The 21,322-nt window shown below is 42.6% G+C and overlaps 1 long non-coding RNA gene across 2 annotated transcripts in view; it reads left to right on the top strand.

Annotated features, from left to right (window-relative positions):
* Positions 1 to 21,322, top strand: part of LOC117979923 (uncharacterized) — a 69,153-nt gene that overhangs the window by 5,510 nt on the left and 42,321 nt on the right. For both annotated transcript variants that reach the window (XR_004670991.3, XR_010111924.1), the window contains exon 3: positions 7,331 to 7,408. This is a non-coding gene — a long non-coding RNA (uncharacterized LOC117979923). The remainder of the gene's footprint in view (positions 1 to 7,330; positions 7,409 to 21,322) is intronic.

A 21,322-nucleotide genomic window follows, 5' to 3' on the forward strand; every position in this document is an offset into this window, starting at 1 on the left:
ATTATTATTATTATTTGTGATTTCTATGTGTCTATGCATCTCCTTCGGATCTTTCTTCTCAGACATCAGCTTACAGCTTATTCTTTGGGACTGGGAGCACAGCGAGAGGTCATTGTTTCATGGCAATGCAACAAAAAGTGGAGAAGCCCTGCCTTACCATTCAAAGCTGGATCCCCTCTCCCTCCTCCGTTCACCCCATGCCCCATGCTTCTTGCCCTGATGTGTCTCTGAAAGCATCCTGAAGAAATCAATTGCATGACCAGAGCTGGAAGTGTCTCTGGGAGCCGTTTAGTTCAACCTATTTATCAAAGCTGTTTATCAATGAGGAAGTGGGCTCAGCTAGTCAAACAGCTGCAAAAAAGGTCGGGGGGCTGGTTTACATCTAGGAGGAATTGTGGAGGACCAGTACCAGCCCGGAGTCCTCTGAACCCCAGATTAGGTGGAAAAATCAGTGACTCCACCGTTCACTGCAGGTCCAAGCACACAGCTCCACACGCCACCCTGAAGGAGAAAAACAAGTGCTGCAGGCACATTTCCATTCTTTTCTTTCAAACACAATCCTCTCTCCAATCTGCCTGAAGAAGAAAGGCCATGCACGAGCCACAGGTTACTTATTTTCTGGAAGGATAAATGTGGGCCTGTTTCCAGTGAAAGTGACTTCCAAGAAGCATGAGCCTTCTTGAATACTGACCCACTTCCGGATGTGATCCTGGCTGCGGGGGTTTCCAGAATATCATCAGGATAACTTTCCCGCTGTGCGGTCTATGTTGGAACTTACATCGTCTTTAAAAGGCACAAATAGCTGAATAACATAATGTAACCTGATGTTCTGACAACCCCACTTATACTCAGGCTAAATTTAAAGGTCACCATTGCAGGGAAATAGTGGCATGAGAATAAAAGTGCCTTAAACATGGATTTCACTGATGTTTCCTCATTTCAAAATTCTTACGCTGTAAAATAGAGGCAAAATTGCCTGTGAGCTTGAAAATATATATAAGTGAAGAATCCATTTCTTGGGAACAAGGTGGTTTTAGGAAAAATTGTAAAATAGGTAGACACAAGTGTACAGTAGCCAAAGTTTATCTTAGATGTTCTCTGTAAAATCGTGCTTATTCATTCTTTTCCCTTGTATTTACCAAACACCTACTATGTGTCAGGAATTGTGCTAAGCCCTGTGATCAAATGGCATGGGAGACAAACAATCCCTGCTTTCACAGAGCTCACAGTTTAGCAGGGAAGAAAGACATGGAAATAATTAATTATAACAAAGTGAGATGAAGGTGGCGAAAGAGGAAATGCATTTGGGAGCACACAGCAGGGGGGCCTGTAATAGTCTAAAGTTGTGGACAGCACTTTCTCCTGATGAGGTAATGCTTTACTGAAAGCTAACACATCAGTAGAAGAAAAGCACTTAAGGAGAGGGGAAAGTGTAATACAGATCAATGGGACAGCAGAGCTAGAAGCTAGGAGAGGCAGAAGAGCAGGCCACAGCTGGGACTAAAGATAACCTGGAGCAGAACTGGCAGACTACTGCCCACTGGCCACATCCTGCCTGCTGCCTATTTTTGTAAATAAAGTTTTATTGGAATACAGCCACATACATTTGTGTACTTATGGTTTATGGCAGCTGCTGCCATACAATGGCTGAGTTGATTAGCGTGTGGCAAGTATCATAGTAGGCCCTTAATAAATAGTTGTCTGTATTCTCCCCATTTTACAGGTAAGAACATTGAAGGGAAATGGCTTAAGGAAGAACAGAAAGTTCCTATCTTCTTAGGAAAGGGCTCATTGTTCTTTGGCCTTGAAACAATTGCCAGACATGGTTTTAAACTTTTCCTAATTGGTCATTAGCTATTTTGCATCAGCACAAACACTGCTGAAAGTCATCCAATCAGCAAGACTGTCACTCAGGCATACAGCTAAATATTACCCAATCTGTAAGTACCCCCACTTCTGAGAAATTCCATGAATCCCTGAACTCCATACATCCCAAATAAATATATATAGCCAGCTCTCAGCTGTGCTTAGAGAGACTGGGCTTTACAAGTGGTTTTTCTCGCTCGTTATTATGGCCTCTTTTTTGGAATACCCAAAATGAGCAAAGGAACTGAACTGGGATTCAATTCCAGACTATCTTCTTTCAAATCCCATACTCTCTTGTCTACTCCTCTTCTCTTAGAGTTTTGAATGCATGCTGCTGGTGTTAGTGGAGATGATGGTAGCTGGGTAGCTGGTACACAATATTGGCATTAAATAACATCACATAGGAAGGAAGTCATTTCCTTCTCCACCTTCAATTCTGTTTTAATCCTTCTTCGTATACCCAAGATAAACTCTCAGTTGAGAGATAGTACACATAGCAGTTAACAAAACAGGCTCTGGAGCCGGATTTTCTACTACTATTTTAGTTATCTATTGTTGGATATGAAACTAGCCCCAAACTTAGAGATGGCAAACACCAATAAAAATTTATTATCTTGCACATATCATGTGGGTCAGGAATGAAGAAGTGTCTAAGCTTGGTGGTTCTGACTCAGCATCTCTCATGAGGTCATAGTCATGATGTTAGCCAGAGCTGGAGTCATCTGAAGACTTGAGTGAGCAGAAGGCTTCTCTTCCAAGAATGCCCCCTCCCATGGCTTGCAAGTTGGTGCTGGCTGCTGACAGAGGCCTCAGTTTCTTGCCTTTCCATAGTGCTGCATGAATGTTGTCATGACGTGGAAGCTGGCTTCCTTAAAGTAGCTGATGCCAGAGAGCAAGGCAAAAGGAACAATATCTGTTACGATCTATCCTTGAAAATCACACAATATCCCTTGTGTGTGCTTTGGTCACAAATACACTATGGGAGCTGACTACACAAGGGAGTAAATACCAAGAGGCAAAGACCTCTGGGGGTCAGTCACCTGGGAGGCTGCCACTACCACTTACTAGCTCTGTAATGTTGGGAAAATTATTAAACTTCACTGTGCGTCAGTCTCTCTACCTATAAAGTGAGAATAATAATATAACCTACCTCATATGCAAGGTTTTTTTTGAGAATTAAATGAGGTAATATCAGTAAGGCCTATGAAAGAGTGCTTAGAACTGAGTGCATACTAAGAAATGTCCACCGTTAGTACTTTGATAACTGTCTAATCCTGTAATCCAGTGTTACTCAAAGAGACAGTACTTCTTGAGATCAGGAGTCTGACACAGCAATGTAAATCAATGCCTTGCTTTCTTCATTGAAGAAGTCATAAATTTGTTTTTAAAGTCAGTTGTAGTATTGTATATAGTGATTTAGTTGATTTACATTTGGAGCAAGCTTATTAAGTGTTTGTAAACTAAAAAAGCAGTTTGTAGGCCAATAATCTGTCCATAAACCACACTTTGAGTACTGCTTTCAACACTTGCTAATCTTTTGTTAACATAAGAGTATAAGGAATAGTCCTTAATGGCATCGTTTTCTTTTCTTTTCTTCTAAATTTCTCAAAATATAGAGGGAGGTGGGTAAGAACTGATAATTTTATGCAACTGATAATGTGCTATCAAAATGCAGAAGGATGGGAAGAATGAGCTAAGAGGAATAGATATTTACAGGCAAAGAAGTTTTGGAAAGTCATGGAAGGGAAGAATTCATCTTTGTAATGGCAAATGGCTGTTTTTATCCATTTACAGACATGTTTTAAATTTTTTCTTTTAAATAATCTTATATCTTAGCCTGGGTTCTCCAAAAGCAAAGCCCAAGACGAAGGTTCTCATATGGGCTAATCCTCTGGAAAATGATTTCAGGGAGCAGAAATTTGGGAGTAGATCAGGAAGCAGATACAAGAATGAGTTGTTGAACTGACCTCTGCTGCGGGGGTGGGAGTTCGGTCTCACCAGGATGTTCTGAGGGCCTTTTGAAATCCTTATGTCCCTGGGAGATGAAAGAGAAAAACATTTATCCATCGGCTTCTTTCCTTCCATTAGTCAAAGATGGTCCCCTGGTCACCACTCTCTTTTACTTCCAGGATGCATGTTGCAAGTAAGTGTTCTATGGGTTCCAAAAGGGAGTGGGCAGCAGTGTGGAATTCCAGGCTAGGCAACAAGAGGTATGCGGTCTAGCTAGAGGCCAACAGCTCTTTGGTTATTTCTTTGCAGAGCTAGGAAAAGTCTGCTGCTTAGAACTTTCAGAGTCGGCCAGGTGTGGTGGCTCACCCCTGAATCCCGGCACTTTGGGAGGTCAAAGTGGGTGGATCACCTGAGGTCAGGAGTTCGAGACCAGCCTGACCAACAAGGTGAAACCCTGTCTCTACTAAAAATACAAAAATTAGCCAGGCATGGTGGCACATGCCTGTAATCCCAGCTACTTGGGAGGCTGAGACAGGAGAATTGCTTGAACCCGGAAGACGGAGGTTGCAGTGAGCCAGGATTGCACCATTGCACTCCAGCCTGGGCAGCAAGAGTGAAACTCTGTCAAAAAGAAAAAGAAAAGTAGTTTCAGAGTCACGGCGATCACAAAATACAACAAAATAAGACTCAAGAAGATTTCTGTGGATAAGGAATATTCAGTAGAATCCATTAAAATAAAAAAGCACATTTTGAAAATATAAAACATTAAGTAGGGACTTTGAGTTTTAGCTCAAGCATGTAAACAGCTAGGAAGCCATCATTCCCATCTTTAAAGGAAAAGCTGGACAAATTGAAAATCAGTGACTTTTCCTGGAATCATCAGGGAAGTGTGATTGCACAACAAGCTGCCAGCTTAACACGGTAGAGAGACAGGTGCATCCAGAGATTTGCTTACCTAGAGGGAAGCTACTAATGCCATACACTGGGGAATATCTAAGTGGTAATTTAAATGAATTGCCTGAGATACAGGACCAATGTGAGAGTGGGAAACTGGTAGAGGTCTCCAAACTTTCAGTGGGCCTTCCCTCTAGGAGCCACATCGAGTTCTCATGATGGGGAGACTGAGAAAAACCTCCTTGAGGCTCTGGCAGTGGAAAGGGAGAGTAACTATTGTGAAATAAGCTCAGAGCCTACTTGATGAAGAAGGGCAGCTCTCCTAAAAGTAACTTTAATGGAAACTTATTCCAGCTGGAATGAGGAAATTCCTCCCCACTCCAGATGCCATTGGCTTTCCTGTCCCTCCTGAGGAGAAGAAAACTCATAGTCATCAGAGGACAGGGCTTCAAGGAAATAGAGTTGGAATGCTGAGGCCAGAGAGGGATGCCAAGGTGCATGGCAGAAATTTATATCATGGAAGAAACACTTGTGAAGGTCATGATCCCAAGACCCAGGCACAAGAAAAGTCTGAGTTTTAATCAGGAGATGGTAAGATGCTCTCTCTCCCTGATATCTGGTGACCCCGCCAACAAGGATGCAGTATCACGGTGGATTGCAGCTGAAAGAACTGCAAGGCACTCTTTCTGAGGAAGAGCATACAGGGAAGGCCAAGGTTAAGAGGGAAGACAGAATGACACTAGAGGAATCTGAATTGTCAGCAGCTACAGCTACAAGAGAATGTGGAGCAGTGACAATAGGTATAACTTCTGTGTGGTGGAAATGCAAGAAGGCAAAGAAAGGGAGAATAGAGCAGAAAATATATGTAAAGTAATCATGTCCAAGAACTTTCCAAAATTAATGACAGACATCAAACTACAGATCCAGAAAGCTCAGAAAATATCAAGCAGGATAAATATCAAAAAGTCTACACCTATGTATATCATATTCAAACTGCAGAAAAGCACATATGTAGAGAAAATCTTGAAAGAAGTCAGGGAAAAAAGCACCTCATCTATAGGAGAAGTGAGGATAAGATTTACATCAGACTTCTTATCTGAAAGCATGCGAGGAAGAAGAGAGTACAATGACATATTTATTTATTTATTTATTTTTCATTTTTTTATAGATTTTTTTCTTTCTTTTTTTTATTATTATACTTTAAGTTTTAGGGTACATGTGCACAATGTGCAGGTTAGTTACATATGTATACATGTGCCATGCTGGTGCGCTGCACCCACTAACTCGTCATCTAGCATTAGGTATATCTCCCAATGCTATCCCTCCCCCCTCCCCCCTCCCCCCACCCCACAACAGTCCCCAGAGTGTGATGTTCCCCTTCCTGTGTCCATGTGTTCTCATTGTTCAATTCTCACCTATGAGTGAGAATATGCGGTGTTTGGTTTTTTGTTCTTGCGATAGTTTACTGAGAACGATGATTTCCAATTTCATCCATGTCCCTACAAAGGACATGAACTCATCTTTTTTATGGTTGCATAGTATTCCATGGTGTACATGTGCCACATTTTCTTAATCCAGTCTATCATTGTTGGACATTTGGGTTGGTTCCAAGTCTTTGCTATTGTGAATAGTGCCACAATAAACATACGTGTGCATGTGTCTTTATAGCAGCACGATTTATAGTCCTTTGGGTATATACCCAGTAATGGGATGGCTGGGTCAAATGGTATTTCTAGTTCTAGATCCCTGAGGAATGGCCACACTGACTTCCACAATGGTTGAACTAGTTTACAGTCCCACCAACAGTGTAAAAGTGTTCCTATTTCTCCACATCCTCTCCAGCACCTGTTGTTTCCTGACTTTTTAATGATTGCCATTCTAACTGATGTGAGATGATATCTCATTGTGGTTTTGATTTGCATTTCTCTGATGGCCAGTGATGATGAGCATTTTTTCATGTGGTGTTTTTTGGCTGCATAAATGTCTTCTTTTGAGAAGTGTCTGTTCATATCCTTTGCCCACTTTTTGATGGGGTTGTTTGTTTTTTTCTTGTAAATTTGTTTGAGTTCATTGTAGATTCTGGATATTAGCCCTTTGTCAGATGAGTAGGTTGCGAAAATTTTCTCCCATTTTGTGGGTTGCCTGTTTAAAGTGTTGAAAGAGGCCAAGCGCAGTGGCTCACGCCAGTAATCCCAGCACCTTGGGAGGCCAAGGTGGGCAGATCATGAGGTCAGGAGTTCGAGACCAGCCTGCCCAACATAGTGAAACCCCATCTCTACTAAAAATACAAAAAAATTAGCTGGGCCTGGTGGCAGTTGCCTGTAATCTCAGCTACTTGGGAGGCTGAGGCAGGAGAATCACTTGAACCCAGGAGGTGGACGTTGTAGTGAGCCAAGATCACGCCACTGCACTCCAGCCTGGGTGACAGTGTGAGGCTCCGTCTCAAGATAAATACATAAATAAATAAAGTGTTGAAAGAAAAATCCACCAGTCTAGGATTCTATATCCAATGAAATAATTCTGGAAAAAGAAAGGAGGAATAAAGAATTTCTTAAACAAAGACAGGAAATTCATTATTAGCAGAACTCTCTTGCAACAAATGTTAAAATATATTCTGCAGGGAGAAGAAAAATGATATAGTTCAGTGACTTGGATCTACATGAAGAAAGGAAGAGTGACAGAGAAGGAATAGATGAAGGTAAAATAAAATTTTTTATATTTCCTATTCCTAATCCACCTAAAAGATAACTGTCAGTTTGAAGCAGCAATAGTATCAATGTATTGGGTGATACTAGCATATATGGATAAGTGAAATGAATGACAGCAATGTCACAAGAGACAGACAGGAAGGAATTGGTAATACTTTGTTATAAGATTATAAGATACTTGCATTACTCATGAAGTGATATAGAGCTATAATTAATTATGAATGTGTATCACTTAACTCAGGGCAACCACTCAAAAAGAAGTTAAAATGGAATCATACTCAAAATGGATCATAGATTTAAATGTAAAATGCAAAACTATAAAATTCCTGGAAGATAACATAGGAAGAAATCAGGTTGACCTTGGGTTTGGTGATGAGATTTTCAATACAACAGCATGATCCATGAAATAAAAAATTGATAATTAGACTTCATTAAAATTAAAAACTTCTGCTCTGTGAAAGACACTAACAGAATGAAAAGACAGATCACAGACAGAGTAAAATCCTTGTAAAAAACATATATATTAAACGGCTGGTAATAAAATTATGCAAATAACTCTTAAAACTCAACAATAAGAAAAGCAATGTAATAAAAAAAATCAGCAAAATATCTGAATAGACATCTCACCAAAGAAGATATGCAGATGGCAAATAAGCATAAACAAAGGTGCTCAACGTCACATGTCATTAGGGAATTGTTAATTAAAATGAAAATGAGACACCACCATATACCTATTTGAATGGCCAAAACCCAAAACACCAACAACACTAAATGCTGACAAAGGTGTGGTACAGCAGGAACTCTCATTTATACCAAGTGGGAATGCAAAATTGTACAGCCACTTTGCAAGATGCTTTGGACGTTTCCTAAAAACTATTCTTATCACATGATCCTGCAATCATGCTTTGCTTTTTGGCATTTTTTGTAAATGAATTGAAAACTTATGTCCATGTAAAATCTTGTACATACAGTTTTCTAGTAATTTGATTCATAATTGCCAAAATTTGGAAGCAAAAAAACTGTGGTACATCCATATAATACTATTAATACTATCCAATAATAGTGGATAGTATTCATAATAGTATCTAATACTAATAATACTATCCAATAATATACTATTATTCAGTGATTTTTAAAAAATGAGCTATCGAGTCATGAAAAGATATGAAGAGTCCTTAAATGCTGAACTAGAGAAGCCAGTCCGAAAAGGCTACATATTGTATGATTCCAACTATCTCACATTCTGGAAAAGGCAAAACAGTAAAAAGAGAAGTGATTGCCAGGAGTTAGGGGGAAGAAAGGAGTGAATAAGCAAACAGGGTTTTAGGGCAGTGACAGTATTCTGTTTGGTACTATCATGGTGGATACATGTCATTATACATTTCTCAATACCCACAGAATGTTCAACACAAAGAGTTGAAACCAGGACTTTTGGTGGTCATAATGTGTTAGCGTAGGTTGATTGATGGTAACAAATATCCCATCTGGAGTGGATGTTGACAGTAGGGGAGGCTGTGCCTGGGTGGGGGTATGGGACATAGGGAACAGTCTGTACTTTCTGCTCAATGTCGCTGTGAACATAAAACTGCTGCAAAAATTATAGTCCATTAATAATAAAAAGGACACTAGGTATAAACTAATACAGTGTGAATAAAGTAGGGAGTTTAATAACGAGTTATCAACATTGCTTCATTAGTTGTTGTAAATGTACCACAGCAATGTAAGAGGTTAACATGGGGGACCCTGGGTGACTGTGGGGCAGGAATATTCTTTGCAATTTTTCTGAAAATGTAAAACGATTCTAAAGTTTTTTTTTTTTTTCAAATGTAAAGAATGAAAGGGAAAGAAAGAAAAAGAGAGAGAAGTTTTTCAATGTATGGCACATTACTTCATTTTAATAAAAATAACAGAAGTGATCTTTAATTCTCTCATTTCATTGTGTGTCAGACACGAGTGCTAAATACTTTGTACAGATCTCACTTAAGCATAACACAACCCTGTGAGTGGATACAGTTCTCCCCCATTTACAGGTGAGGAATCTGATTTTCAGGTCAAAGGAACTTGCCTAGCAAGCTCTTTTTACCCTCTCTGTGCTTCTGTTTCTGTATTCTCCTTTCTAAATGAAAGGAGACCATAGCTGGGTGGCTGTAAAAATGAAGTGAGACACGTTTTTACAGCAGTGCTTTGAATGGAGAAGTACCATGTTGCTGATAGTTATTATCAGTATCATCATTATCATCATTATTTAGATATATTGGAGGAAAATCACTTAATATCTTAAAGCTCAGTTTCCTTAGTGTAAAATAGGAATAACTGTCTCACCAGTCTGCTGGAAGGACAAAGTGAGTTCTGTTAGGTGAATATTTCTCAGCTTCAAGCACCCTAAAAAGAGTCATAATGACATGAAGGTTCCTTCTACCCTGGTTGTCCAGCCCTGTCTCTGCGCCATTGCTTCTCTTTCCATCTCCCCTGTAGGGTTGGTTGGTTGGAGACAAATCCTTTCTCAGACCAAGGGGAGACATCCAACCCTGGGACTTTAGATAGTACTGGTTCTACTTTTTCTCCAGGGTTATTAAACCTGAACAAAATGTGAAGGAAAGGAAAGCCTTCCATGGAAGTTCTAGTCCTGATGCATGTTTACTTTCTTGCTTAAAGCTTGAGGATGCTGTACAGGATAAATTCGCTGACTCTTCTGTTTAAGAATGAGGATCAAAATCTCTTCCCCCATCTACAGCAGAACCAGCAGACAGGTTGTTCTTTATGCTGGCATTCTGGAGGCTGGGGTTGAAATGACCTCTGAGGCTGTATTCAGGCTCGTGGGAGTGCCAAGAAGCCTTCCGGGGGCACTGGAGGGGAAAGTGATCCAGGTGAATTGTCATCTTTGGCCAGTGGGATAAACTCTTCAGCTTTGCAGTTAAGACCTCTCTTCGACTTTGCAATCTTCCTTCTACTTCTCCCACCACAAACCTGCTCCTTCAGGCAACTAGATTACTTACTGATCCTCCAACAGAGTGTCTCATGAGTTTGAGATAGCTTCCTGAATTAGTTCAATGGTACCCAGCCCCAAGGAAGTCTTTCTCAATAATATAGCCAACTGGCTGATGGCTGTGAATTGTTTTTGTAGTTTATTATCTGGATTAGTTCCTATCTAATGAGTAACTCCTGAAGTGCAGGCATGCAAGTTGTATCCGTCTTTTTCTGTGGACAGTAGAAGCCCCTTTCCTGTTGAGAACTGCCCTCCTCTACTCTGTGGGTTTCTGGGCGGCTGTACACCATGTGGCCGCTGCTCCCTGTGACAGACTCAGTGATTGTACCAGGGGTGGGCAATGAGAGATCCCTTCAGAGTTCACATGAGTGCTAAGGAGATAAAGGTCAGGTTCTTTTATTTTGCAAATAGAAGGAACATGCTTGAGAATGAAACTAGATAATGGAAAGTGCCCAGCAGAGAAAGAGAGAGAGACAGGGAGAGACAAACACAGAGAGATGTGGAGAGAGACAGAGCTACAGACACACACACACACACACACACACACACACACCCAGAGCCAGAGCTACAGACACACACACACATACACAGAGAGCTACACACACACACACACACACACAGAGAGCTACACACACACACAAAGAGAGAGACACACACACAGAGCTACACACATACACAAAGAGAGAGACACACACACAGATGTGGAGAAAGATAGAACTACTGACACACACACACACAGAGCTACAGACACACACACACACACAGATGTGGAGAAAGATAGAGCTACCGAGACACACACACACACGCACACAGAGACAGAGCTACAGACACACACACACACAGAACTACACACACACAGAGAGAGAGAGAGCTACACACACACACACACAGAGACACACACACACACACAGAGACACACACACACAGATGTGGAGAAAGAGCTACCCACACACACACACACACACACAGAGACAGAGCTACAGACACACACACACACACACACACAGAACTACACACACACAGAGAGAGAGAGAGCTACACACACACACACACAGACACACACACACACACAGAGACACACACACACAGATGTGGAGAAAGAGCTACCCACACACACACACACACACACACAGAGACAGAGCTACAGACACACACACACACAGCTACACAGAGAGAGAGAGAACTACAGAGAGAGACAGGGAGAGAGACAGAGCTACAGACACACACACACACACACAGAGAGAGACAGAGACCAGACAGAGATTATGTAAACATTTGGATCCATGTCTATCTGAACCATCTTCACTTCTTATATACAGTGAGCCAGCACATTTTTCTGTTCTTTTAAGCTCGTTAAAGTTGAGATTCTCAATCTATTACTGAAATAATTAGACTAAGACATCTAGTATATACCAGGAAGTGCTATGAAGAATGGAAGATGGAGGTATCTAAGACGGAGGGATTGTCTTTTCCCCAAAATCTATGGGAGGGAGAGGCTCATATTTAAGAACCATGTGACAATGCCCCAAACACTCTGCTGGGAGGTTCATTGCCCATAGACCCAGGCAAGTCCAGGCTCTGCTTTCTGAGCTCTGCAGCATTTGCCCAAGGATTCGGCCCCTGTAAGCCACAGTTCCCATCTATCCTATGAGAACCTGGGCAGACTTTGCCCCTAGGTTAGGGTTCTTGTGGAATAAAAGCCAATGGGCCTTCACACATTCATCTCTAGGAGTTACATATCCCCTCAGTCCTGGAAGCATGGGGAGGTGGAGAGGCCAATAGCTGCAGGAACCTTCTATGCACTGTATGGCTCCATGTCCTCTGCAGTCTCCCCAAGGGCACTGGAAAAGAACGTTTCCTAAGCTCATCTAGATGTGAAGAAAACTTGGGGAAACAGCCTTTGCACATTGCCCAGCACGCCATAAGCTCATTGGAGGAAGCATGCATTTCTCCCTGTGGACATCCATGAAGGCGTGGGGTGATATGGTGAGCATCACGAGCCAATGGCACCAACAGAGAGGGGCTCGCATTGGAGCCTGGCCTTGAAGGATGAGGCGGTGTGTGCCAGGCAGAGAGGGAAGGGAAGGGGATCCCAAGTGCAGGGGACAGCAGAGGCAAAGGCAGGAAGTGGGTGTGGGCACAGAGCGTCTGCAAATGGTGGGACAGGGTTTTAGTGTGGCCAGATTGCAGTGTGTGTGTGTGTGTGTGTGTCTGTCTGTGTATGTCTCTGTCAATGTCTGTGTGTATCTGTGTATGTGTCTTTGTATGTCTGCATGTATCTTTGTGTGTGTGTGTGTGTGTGTGTGTCTGTCTGTGTATATGTGTGTCCCTCTGTGTGTACCTGGGGATGGATGACAGGATAGGCCAAGCAGGCAACTGCGCCACTGCAGGCTTTGATACTTTGCCACCCATTCTAGAAGGAAAAGACCAAGGCAGATGCTAGGATGGGAGTCACAGAAGGGGAAGGGTCCCAGAGAGCCAGTGGGGAGTGTGTGGTGTCACCTGGCAAATCTCAGAGAAGCACTTCCCAGAAAGACCCTGTAGTCTGTGTGTTTCCTTATAAATATGCTTTGTGTTCCCATTGCAATCTTCCTCCAGAAAGAATCTGCCTGCCTCCCGAGGATCAAGTAGAATTTCACATTTTGTAGGAGACCCACCGATTTATGTCTCCCTTGTTGAGCAAAACAGCTTTATCTCCTTATGTCCAAATAATCCTCCAAAAAAAATACTGCAACAGAGCACCTGTTTGCAGAGGTCAGGGCCTCAGTGGAGTGTTTGTGAGGACAGTGAAGATGGACCCCTGGGTGAGCCAATTTTAGGAGAGGTACACACCTTCAGAAATGGCTGCTTCCGGTGGATTTATGCAGAGACTGAGCAGCTGAGTAAATCAGTCAACATCTGTAGCTGTGACCACAGAATTCTCAAACAGGTGGACTATACATGAAATCCAAATACAGTTACAAGTTTTAACCTGTACATCATTAGATCAAGACACTGCTTTTCAGAAATTTGGATTACATGTCAACCAATTTCATATAAACACACCTTTATTTTGAAGCATCTCTTAAAACAATCAAAAAGTCTGACAATACTGAGCCCTATCCACACACACCGTCTTAGTCAATTGGAGCTGACTGTTGACCTTTAGAGAGGCAGAAGCTCTAGTTTGCTGCAGTCCCTACCATGATGCCTGCCCCAAAGCCAAAGGTCATTTACCATTCATCATCAAAGTTGTACTACTGCTTTTCTTATTCTTGAGTTAAGAAAGAAGTGAACAATTTTTTGTATGCCCAAATCTATGAAAAGTGAGGTGACAAGGTATACTGAAGTCCACATCTTTTTTTTTTAATGGACGTGAGTCTCTTACTATATGATGAATACATAAATATGTCTTTTTGTGAAGAACTAAGTTTCAGACCCCATTATGAACCAAATTTCTTTTGCTTCACTTTATGTTAATAACTCAGCACTGTGAGTATTGAGTATGCAACCATACATGAAGTGCTGCTTTTGTCAGGACAGGGAGGATGAGTAGATGGAAGATTAGAGAGGCTAAGTAGTTTGGCCCAGTCATCATTGAGTCATCAATCATTGAGTCAATGATTTCTTTCAAAAAACATTGATTATGTGTCTTCTTCTTCTTTTTTTATTTTCTTGAGACCCAGTCTCCCTCTGTCGCCCAGGCTGGGGTGCAGTAGCACGATTTTAGCTCAGTGCAACCTCTGCCTCCTGGGTTCAAGCAATTCTCATGCCTCAGCCTCCTGAGTAGCTGGGACTACAGGTGCCCACCACCACGCTGGGCTAATTTTTGTATTTTTAGTAGAGACGGGATTTCACCAAGTTGGCCAGGGTGGTCTCAAACTCCTGACCTCAAGTGATCCACCTGTGTCGGCCTCCCAAAGTACTGGGATTACAGGCATGAGCCACTGCACTTGGCCTGATTATGGGTCTTCTTTATGCCCTGGGTTCACTTTACCCAGTCAAATCAGATGACCTTCCTTCCTTCATGCCTTTCCTGAGGCTCTTACCTCTTCCCCAAATGCTCCTCCTACCCCCACAACCCCACCCACTTCAGTGTGTCAAAGCCCATGCTTGTTCAACCCTCTGTCAATGTCAACATCATCTTTTTTGACACTTTCATGAGCTTTACCATGCCTTTTCTCATTTTGTGGTCATCTGTATCCATGTGAGATTGTGAGATAGAAATTTAGCACATTGGAGCTGGAAGAGAGCTTGGTTATCATTTCATCCAACACTGTGATTTCCAGATGATAAAGAAACTGAGGGCCAGGCACTGTGGCTCAAGCCTGTAATCCCAGCACTTTGGGAGGCCAAGGTGGGTGGGTCACCTGAATTCAGGAGTTCGAGACCAGCCTGGCCAATATGGTGAAACCATGTCTCTACTAAAAATACAAAAAAATTAGCCAGGTGTGTTGGTGGGTGCCTGTAATCCCAGCTACTCGGGAGGCTGATGCAGGATAATTGCTTGAACCTGGGAGGTGGAGGTTGCAGTGAGCTGAGATCATGCCATTGCACTCCAGCTTGGGTGACGGAGCAAGACTCTGTCTCAAAAAAAAGAAAAAAAGAAACTGAGACCCAGGGGAGAGTCACTTGTCTAAGATCAAGTTGAGACAGAGATGGGACAGACTCCCTTGTTAATGGTATTTAAATTTCCCAATGAGTAGCCTCTAAGGTCTTTAAAACCTGAGGCTTTCTCATTCACAGTAGTATCTTGAATACCTAGTCTAGTGCATGGCAAGTACTAATAGTAGGCACTTAATAAATGCTTGTTGAATGAGTGAATGAGAGTGAGGAGTGAGTAAATGCAGGAGTTCTTGAGTGAGTAGATGAGAAATAAGGGTTCATGAGGCTCCAAAGAATGGTAGTTTTGTGACACTCAGGACTCAAGCCAAGTGGAAATGTGAGTAGACAGGCTGCTTGTCTAGTGATTCCAGAGGGCAGAAGCATTCTTGGTCTATTCCTAATTTAGGCAGGCACCTGTCAGGGTGGAGGAAGGCCAAGGTGCAATCCTGCACAGCGGAACTGCTGCCTGCCACTGACTCACCTGCCTTTTGTCAAACAGGTGCCACCCAGATGTAGCCATGAATACCCATAGCCTCACCCTGTTCTCCTTTCTCCTACTGGCTTCTCAGGTGCTCCTGGTGGAGGGGAAAAATGGAGTAAAGCAGACAATAGAGTAATGCCCGGGGATCAATGGGTCCCCCTGGGAAAGCCCTAGAGCTCCAGATTGTGACGAAAACCCTGCCATACAAGTTCCCAATCACAGCAGCCTTGTCACTAAAGACCAAGCCAACTGTAGATGGGCTGTGACTGAGTAGGCAGAGGGAATCACTCTCAAAGTTGAGGGTGTTTGAATGAACAGTGAGTTTTCCTGTGTCTCTGTGGGCAATCCAGACTGTGCCTACGGTTTTTGGACAACAATGTGGTCTACTGGAAATAAATTAGCTAGAACCTGTGCCACAAGAAACATGCCTATGAGAACTCCAAGGCCAACCTGGTGACCAGGGCATGTTGTCAGAAGTATCCAGAATCCAATGTCAAGCTGGTGAATTCCACTCTGATCACAAATAAGAGACCCAGCCACAGTGACATGGAACTCATGCCCACGGTGTGGGATAAGGTCGAAGAGTCCACTTGTAGGGACCCAACCAAGGTCAAACCATGCTTCCCCAAGCAGAAGACCCAGATCCAACAGTTATTCTCCACAGAGTCATTGAGGATAGAAGAGATCACCCCCACAGGGCCAATCAAGACCAAAAAGACCATCCCTACAGAGCCAATCAAGATCTCAAACACCACCCCCACAGAGCCAATCACCACCAAGATACCACCACCGTAGAGCAAACTGAAGAGTCCACTCCCACTGAGACAATCAAGACAGAAAAGATCACTACCACAGAGCAGGTGGAAGTGGAAAAGACCATCCCTACAGAGCTAATGGAGGTCCCAGAGACCATTCTGAAATATCGGATAGAGATGAGAGAGTCCACAAAGCCAAACCAGGACTTAGCACCCTCACCAGCTCAACACAGACACAAATCTTGACCACTGCTAAACCAAGTTATGCAAATACACAAGGCAGCAAAACCCTGTTAAAGACAACCCAGCAGACAGATCAGCAAATGGACCAGCCAGTAGATCAGTAGTAATGTGGAAAGTCCTGGAGCTCCTTCTGCAATATCTTCCTCATGGTATTACAGACATGTAATGGTAATTAGGTTAAGAGAACAGGGCAGGTCGTGTCATAAGCCCCTCTGTATGCTGTAAAGTTTCCCATAAGCTATGAACTTTTGTGGTATGAGAGTATAGTGGAATATTTAACAGATTTCATAATTTTTGTTCTTTCTGTTTTGCTTTATATTCACTTCCTTGGATATGATTTTCAGAAGCTATCTACCTCATTATGTACTTCCATGGCCCACACGGTAACGTGCATATGAGCAGAGAAGACCTGTCCTTGAGCTGAATGAGGCAGAGTGATGAACTTACTGCTGAATTAGCAAAGATAATACAGCTCTGAATGATTTTCAGACATGTTTTCAACCACTGTTTGATTTCTTTGTGTCTAGTACCAAGTGAACTCATAATGTAGTCCCTATACATCAGTGGAAAAACTAAGGAACAACTTCCAGTTTTCTACCTATTTCCTAATGCAACCCATTTCAGAATCCCCCTTTATAGTTTTATCCATTGGTCTGTGGTGCTTGATGCTTATTGAAGTGTAATAATTAGGATCCCTGTTTTCAGGCAGGATACTCGGTACATGGTATGATTAAATCACCTGTTGGGGTCTTATCGGTGGTAAGAGGGGAGGCAGGATTAGAACCCAGGAGTTCTGACAGGAGAGTTCACAGGATTGAGGAACCTCCTGTACTGACTCAGGTCAGAGCTGCCCATTCTCACCATCATCTGCAGGACCCCTGTCCTTGCAGAGCTCATTTCTGGAGAAGAAAGATCTGGTTGCATAGAGTGCCCTGTGATGAGGGCTGTAACAGAAGGGGCAGAGAGTTCCATGGAAAACCAGAGAGAGGAGGCAGAAACTGCTGCAATATCTGGGCTTGGGCTTCACAAGGAAGGTAATATTGGAGCTGGATTTTGGAGAGATTATCTTTAGGAATAAAATGGCGCAAAGTAGAGGTACTTTAGGTGTTTGACAACATGAAAGAAAGATGGGAAATTCCAGATTCTGAGAGAGGTCACGTGGCTGGGATGGGATGAGACGAGACTGCTGTTAGTCATTTACTACTATGAAGGATCTGAAAGTGTTTCACTTCGAGAGTTGGGGAAGAGGATGAACAGTCCCCAATGCCTAATCATAATTTCACAGACAGGGAAAAGTGAGGAGCAGAAGTTGGTGAAAGCACTGTTCTCTAGCATGTCTGATGGTGGCAGGGAGGAATGGAAGGTAGGGTGGAAGGACAGTCCTTTATACTCCCCAACCTACTGAGATATACAATGAGAATGTCAGAGGCCAATCCACAGTGCCACTGCCTCAGAGTGACATTTGGATGTCATTATCAACATCATCAAAACTAACACTTATCTCTCATCTGCTATGTGCCAGGCACTGTGCTAAGCTTTTCCTATGCATGATGCCTGCATTCACTTATTCACTCACTTACTCAATATATAACTTACAGAGCACTGACTCAAGCCAGGCTCTGTTCTAGGTGCCAGAGATATAGCAATGGATGTACAAGAGATGGGTGCTCTGCCCTCATGGAAATTGGCAGTGGGGAAATTGATGATGAACTCATGATTACACATGAGTTAAGAGGAAAAGCATAGCAAAGGAAGAGAATAAAAGCGATAGAAGGTAGCTATTTTTAGGTGGGGTGGTCAGGTGAGGCATCCCTGTGGAGGTGACTTTTGAGTCTAGACCCAAATGGAGGAATTTAGCCATTTAACCCTGGGCTAAAGATGTTCCAAATAGAGGAAATGGTCAGAGAAAATTCCCTGATGTTAATTAATTTATTTATTGCTTATTATGAACTCTAACTATATGCTGGGCAGTGTTCTGGGGCCAAGAACTAGCAGTAAACAACAACAACAACAAAATGCTTGTCTTCACGTCTTATATTCCAATGACTAGGATCCACTCTGCCTGTTCAGGAAACATCAAAGAATGTGTATTATTATAGGATGGGGCCAGGCCTGACTGTGAACCCTACCACCACACCAAGGGAGTTGAACAGACATTCCAGACCCTCCCCAAGCTCCTTCTAGCCACAACAAATGAGGGAATATTCCCTTGAGGTCTACACAGATTCTCACAGGTCCCCTACCTGACTTATACCACTCAACTGAGATTGGAAAAGACTGGTAAACTCTTCTACAGATTATTACATGATAACCCTGGTCTAATGTGGTTGGTGCTGTGGTTTCAATGTTTGTGTTTCCTAGAAAATTCATGTTAAAACTTAACCCCAATGCAACAGCATTAAGAGTTGGGACGTACAGGTGGTGATTAGGCCATGAAGGCAGATGAGATTAGTACCTTATAAAAGGGCTGGAGGAGGGAACTAGCTAGGCCCTTTTTGCCACTCGAGGACAAGGTGTTTGACCTTTCCAAAGGACGCAGCAAGGTCCCATCTTGGAAGCAGATACTGGGCCCTTGTCATACAGCTAACCTGCTGGTGTCATGATCTTTAACTTCCTAGCCTCCAAAACTGTGAGAAATAAATTTCTCTTCTTTAGAAATTACCAAGTCTCCTATAGTTTATTACAGCAACAGGAATAGACAAAGACAGCTGACAATAACATTGCAGAACCCACCCAACTCAAAGCCACTGTAAGAACCTTTCCATTCCATGAGGTTGTGACTTCTTGTAGCTCACTCATGGCTTTTGGACACTGGCAGAACTGTGGGGAGTTTTGCTTTCCAACATGGTAGTGTCACCTGGACCTGGGATAGAGATTTGCCTCTGCTGATAGCTACCCTGTTTCTGGGCAAATTATTAACCCCATGACCACCAATCAGATCCTCTCCACATGGGGATAATAAATCTCACCTTAAGAGTTGCTGGAACACTGATGTTTGCCAATATTTCTAAAGCACCTGTAGTAACACCATTTACATAGTAGGAGTTTAACACAAATGATCATTAAAAGTATAGCACAAGACTGGATTTCTGAGGGAGGTCAAGAATTTTCTTAGTGAAAATTTTTCAAAAGTGGGAATTTTGTTTTATCCTCTAGGATGGCCAGTGGACAGGAAATATTATTATTGTTTACCTATGATGTGTCAATGGCTTTGCTCCTATTCTCTTATTTAATCCCTCCACAACCCCATCTGGTAGGAGTTCTCATCCTTACTTTCTATATGAGGAAGCTGAGGAACTTGCCAAGGTTGCAAAGCCATTAAGCGACAGAGCCTGTAAAGAGAACTTCTGGTCTGCAGGTCCCCAAACCCTTTCTTCCCATGAAGCTCATGATTTTCTTTACTTGATAAGAGAAGAGTGACATTTATGGCCTTCAGACATGGGCCAAACCTGACAGTGAACAGGATCTGTCAGTCCCTGTGTGCAACCCCAACCAAGTCCTTATAAAGAGAAAATTCTAGAAGCTAATACTTTCATTTATGCTCAACCTGGAGGGGACATTTAAAAAACACAGTAAAAAAGTCTCTACAGACTTTCCACCAGCTTCTACCCAACTTATTACTGTATATGTTCTCCATGAGGACTTTCTGGATATGAAGTAGAGGAGCGAGCTCATGTGTGTGTGTTTCTTAAGGAATGATTTCACTTGAAAGCAATAAGATGGGAAGGTTTTTCTAGGTGAGAGATACTAAAAGTTGGCTTGTCTGTATGACCCAAAGCTGTAAACAGTAGGAATGTCTCTTCTTCTCTGTAAAATCATCGCAGCACCAGCTCTGTATAGCAACCCAAACCAGACCAATGCCAATTTGAATTGCTGGAATCCAGCCCATCTCCCCTGGCCATCCATCTATCTACCTCCTTCCCCACCTTCCCTTCTCAGTTGTTATTGGCTGAACAAGCAAAGATGACCTCTCACCTAGCTTCTGGTGGCTCTAGCAACTTTTGGCCTTCCTTGGCTTACAGACGTATCTCTCCAATCCCAGCTTCTGACATTACATGGAGTTATCTTTTGCTAGTCTTTGTGCAAACCTCCATCTTTTTTTTTTTTTTTTTTTTTTTTTGAGACAGAGTCTTGATCTGTGCCCTAGTCTGGAGTGCAGTGCCACAATCTCGGCTCACTGCAACCTCTGCCTCCCTGGTTCAAGCGATTCTCCTGCCTCACCCTATTGAGTATATCTGGGATTACAGGCGCGTGCCACCATGCTTGGCTAATTTTTGTATTTTTAGTAGAGAAGGGGTTTCACCATGTTGGCCAGGCTGGTGTCGAACTCCTGACTTCAGGTGATCCACCTGCCTCCGCATCCCAAACTGTTGGGATTACAGGTGTGAGCCGCCGCACCCAGCCTCAAACCTTCCTCTTCTTAGAAAAACACCAGTCATCAGATTGGAGCCCATTCTCATTCATTATGAGCTAATTTTAACTTTACTGTATCCATAAAGTCCCTATTTCCAAATTCACATTAACAAGTTCAAGGTAGACATGAATTCTGGGGGGACACTGTTCAACCCAGCACAGCCACCCAACAGCCATAGCAAATAGCTGAAAAGAAAGAGAAGTGAACCTGAAAGTGAGCAACTCGATATAAGTCCTAATAAAGAACTTTATCCAAAATATACAAAGGTAATCAAAAACAAGAAAAGTCTGAAAAGCTGTCACAGCCAAGAGAAACCTAATGAGACAGGATGACCAAATGCGATATTCGGGATGGGATTCTGCAACAGAAAAGAGGACATTTGTTAAAATAAAAATTAAGAAAATCTGAATAAACTTACAGAGTTTAGGTGATAATAAAAAT

This window comes from Pan paniscus, chromosome 3 (genome assembly GCF_029289425.2).
Source record: "Pan paniscus chromosome 3, NHGRI_mPanPan1-v2.0_pri, whole genome shotgun sequence".
In the NCBI taxonomy this organism is placed as follows: Eukaryota; Metazoa; Chordata; class Mammalia; order Primates; family Hominidae; genus Pan; species Pan paniscus.